Here is a 4761-nt window from a genome sequence, read left to right as displayed (position 1 = left end):
ATGGATCACTAGGTACTATGATCAAAGTATGAATCCAAATCCAAAGAATTGGCTTACAATGGTTCGGGGGAAATACTTAGATTTCAGTCCAGAAAATGTAAGGTTGGCGTTCAACTTACCCATGATGCAAATAAACGCACGCCCCTACACGAGAAGGGTCAACTTTGATCAAAGGTTGGACCAAGTCCTCACGGACATATGTGTGGAAGGAGCTCAATGGATAAGAGACTCAAGAGGCAAGACAGTTCAATTGAGAAGACCGGACCTTAAGCCTGTGGGTAGAGGATGGTTGGAGTTCATCCAACGCTCTATCATTCCTACTAGCAACCGATTAGAAGTAACTGTGGATCGGGCCATTGGTGCACAAAATTGTGATAATCAACAATGGCGCCAATAAACTTGGTAGCGCTCTCAAACGTGAATCACACTTTGTCACAACTCCGCACAACTAATGATGCATTTGCATAGTTGCTATATTAGCTAGTTAGTTTGGTTGATTTTAGCTTAGTTTCACTCATTTTCTCTAAATAAACAAGTATTTTTATGAGTTTTGTCTTCATGCATGAGATTATCAAGGAACATGTTGATTGTAGCCAAATTCATGCAAATGATTTGAGGAATACATAAATGAATGAGTATGAATGAATCTCATGAAATTGATTGCATGGAATGGCAATACTTTGAGACAATTTCTTGGGTTAATGATAGGTAATGAAGTAAGAAGGCAATGGAGCATAGCCCTGGAAGGTGAATTTGAAGCTTCAAAGCAAGTTGCCAACTTGAATGTACAATGGCGTGTTTGAGAGCAACGCCAACAATCCATGGCAAGCCAAGAGTGGGTTGGCACGTTGCCAACTCCCTAAACTAATAGCGTGTTCCATAGCAACGCCAGGGAGCAAAAACCTGGAAGGAAGCAGCCCCTAGCACGTTGCCAACGCCACCAACAAGGGCGTGTTTGGTGACAACGCCAGCAGCAAGAAGGCTTGGGCAGAAAAGGGAGATGCACCACGTTGCCAATGCCAAAGTCTGAAGGCGTGTTTCTTGGCAACGTAGCAACCAAAGTTTGGTGCCATAGGAAAGCTCGAGCACGTTGTTGGGCTGGGAGAGCATGGGCGTGTTCCTTGGCAACGCATGCAAGCAAGATTCTGGGCCAACCTAGAGCTCGAGAGCGTTGCTAACTTGGGAATGAACTGGCGTGTTCATCAATAACGCCAGGGACAAGATTCTGGGCCAGCAAATGTTGGCGTTGCCAACTTGGAGAAAAGGGTGAGTTGTTGAAGGCAACGCCAAGGCAGCCTTGGAGAGCAAATGTTGGCGTTGCCAACTTGGAGAAAAGGGTGAGTTGTTGAAGGCAACGCCAAGGCAGCCTTGGAGAGCAAATGTTGGCGTTGCCAACTTGGAGAAAGGAGTGAGTGTTTGATGGCAACGCAGGCAAGCAAAGAGCTGAGCCAAGGAGAGTGTCGAGGGCGTTGCCAACGCCAGGAACCATAGGCGTGTCCCTAGGCAACGCCACACAAGCAAGGCTTGGCCCTGGAGGAAGAGGAGCTGGCGTTGCCAACGCCAGGAACCATAGGCGTTATTCAAGGCAACGCCAAGCAACAAGAGTGAAGCCTTGAAGAAGCACTCGAGCACGTTGCCAACGCCAGCTTCTAAAGGCGTTTTCCAAGGCAACGTGACAAGCAAAGTTGAAGGCTAGAAACTAGCTCTGGAGGGAGCACGAGCACGTTGCCAACGTGCTTACAAGGGGGCGTGTTTGGTGACAACGCCAGCCTCATGTCTCAGCCTTGGAAAGGTTGGGCACGTTGCCAACTTGGGAGGAAAGAGGCGTTTTCAGCAACAACTTGGCAGCTTAACCTTACCTTCTTTGAGGAAGCATAACTTGAGCTAGAAAAATCCAATTGAGATGATTCCAAGTGCATTAGAAAGAGGACACTCTGAGCTTTCCAATGATGTATGATAGTCCATATTGAAGCAGAGGATTGACACTCAAATTGTGGGCTACATTTAGCATGAAAGTAGAGAAAAGCAAGTTGTTAGCAACAACTTGGGCCAACAACGCCCAAGTCTCAAAGCTCACTTCCAGGAAAGCCACTTGCACGTTGCCAACGTGCATTATGCCTGGAGTTATTGCCAACAACGCCCCTCAATGGGTTAGAATTGATGATAACTTGCTCTGCTTCCTCTGTTCCTCACAAAGGCCAGCAACTTCTTCCATTGAGCCAAGAATTCACCAATGAGAAAGCCCACATTGCTAGCCCAATTGAAGATCTTTGAAGGAGTTTTAGGACTAATATAAATAGAGAAGAAGTTTGTACTTGAGGGGGACTTTTTTTTTGACACTTAGATTTCTAGACTTTTAGCACTTACTTGGAGGACTCTTTTAGCACTTCCGGGAGGATACCCGGAGAGTTATTTTTTAGTTCTTCTTGGAACTTTTCTTCTTCAATTTTTGAGTTTTAAGCATTTTTCTTTTTCTTCTTCATCTTTCTTCACACTTAGTTTAATTTTCATTGATGGCAATTGTTGTTGAAATTGGAGCTATGATTCACTAAACCCCACTTTCATTAGGGGGAAGAGCTCTGCTTGTTTGAATGCATTGATACATCATCTTCTCCTTCTCAATTCAAGTGGTTAATCCAAGAGGAAATTCTTGTTCTTCAAAGATTCAACCACCATCGAGAGAGGGGTTAATCTATATGGATTATGTGGTGAATTTGAGAAATGAACCACATAGTTCAGTTTAGAGTTCATCCTTTCATAATCTCCTTAATCAATACACTTTGGTTGGTATGTGAGATGTAACCTCCCTAAGTTGAGATTCTGGACATTGTGTGGCTTGGATTAGAAATTGAGCTTCATCTCTTCTCATGAGCAATTAGATCACGAGAGTGGCAATTGGTTATGTTGAGAGAAATTGAATCACCAAGAGATTGGGATTCAATTACCCACTTGCCATGGATCTATACCCATGATTGAGAAGGAATTGATCAACATCAATTCATGAGAACTTGCATCTCTGATCCCTAATGATCCTCTCCATCATTAATTCTTATTTCTTTTGCTCTTAGTTGTTTGAACACCCATCACCCCATTTCCCTTTACATTCTTGCAATTTATTTTTCTTGTCATCTACATTCTGTCTCTTTATTTCTTGCTCTTGCTCTTATGCTCTTTAAATTTCTGCAACCTTTAATTCCTTGCAATTTATCTTTGATGTCATTTAAGTTTCTTGCATTTAAGTTTCAGTTATTTACTTTCATTTTATTTCTACATTCCCGTTCTTTAAATTCCTTGCCATTTAAATTCCTGCAATTATGTTCAAAAGTCACAATGCTCATAAAATCAAAACCATGTTTGCTTGACTAAATTTACCATTTAACTAAAGTTGCTTAATCTACCAATCCTCGTGGGATCGACCTCACTCTTAGTGAGTCTTATTACTTGATACGATCCGGTATACTTGCCGGTTGTACGTGAAACTTAATTTTTACGTATCAAGTTTTTGGCGCCGTTGCCGGGGATTGGAAAAGATTGACAATGATTAAGTGAATGGTGGTTTAGATTAAGCATTTTTTCCAGTATTTTTGTTAAGCCCACTAACTATTTGATACTTTGTTTCACTAACTCCAATTCCATTCTAGTCTAGAGGGTTTCACTTGTGATTTTGGTTTTGTTTGTGTATGTCAGGAGCTAATAGACTTAATATTGAGGACGAGAGAACCCTCCGAAGGGTAAGGAGAGCAGAAAGAGGAAAGGGAATAGTTGGTGAAGAGGAATCAGAGGGAGAAGACCAAGTCATGGAGGACGACATGCACAATCCTCCTGGAGGGATCAACAACAATGATAGACCACCTAGAAGGGTGTTATCTTCTTATACCATCCCTGATCCAAGACATTGTGGGAGCAGTATTGCCACTCCAAATGTTCATGCCCATAATTTTGAGTTGAAACCTCAGCTCATCACTTTGGTACAAAACAACTGCTCTTATGGAGGGGGACCTCTTGAAGACCCAAATCAACATCTGTCTGTTTTTCTGAGGATATGCAATACAGTGAAGACAAATGGAGTGCATCCAGATTTCTACAAACTGCTACTATTTCCATTCTCTTTGAGGGACAAGGCCACTCAATGGCTAGAGTCATTCCCCAAGGAAAGCCTCAACAATTGGAATGACGTGATGGGCAGATTTCTAGCAAAGTTTTACCCACCTCAAAGAATCATCAAGTTGAAGACAGAGGTTCAAACTTTCAGGCAAATGGAAGGGGAATCATTGTATAAAGCCTGGGAAAGATATAAGGCACTAATGAGAAGATGTCCACCTGACATGTTTAGTGACTGGGTCAAACTCCAAAACTTCTATGAAGGTTTAAGCTTAGAGGCAAGGAAGGGACTAGACTACTCATCAGGAGGATCACTCAACATGATGAAAACTGCTGAGGAAGCTCAAGACCTCATTGAGATTGTGGCAAATAATCAGTATTATTACTCATCAGAGAGGCAACATAACTCGGCCCCAAAGAAAGGCGTAATGGAGCTTGAAGGTGTTGACGCTATCTTGGCACAAAATAAGCTAATGCACTAACAAATCCAACAACAAATGGAAATGATAACAAAGAGAATGGATGGTCTCCAGCTAGCATCAGTGAACACAACAAATCAATCATCACTTGAATGGAGCCAAGGTGAAGGGACCACTGTTGAACAGCCACAAGAACAAGTTCAATACATGCAAAATACTTCAAATTCTCAGGATGAATTTC

Source organism: Arachis stenosperma, chromosome 5 (assembly GCF_014773155.1).
Source record: "Arachis stenosperma cultivar V10309 chromosome 5, arast.V10309.gnm1.PFL2, whole genome shotgun sequence".
Taxonomy (NCBI): Eukaryota; Viridiplantae; Streptophyta; class Magnoliopsida; order Fabales; family Fabaceae; genus Arachis; species Arachis stenosperma.
Note: the sequence above shows the minus strand (reverse complement) of the source record.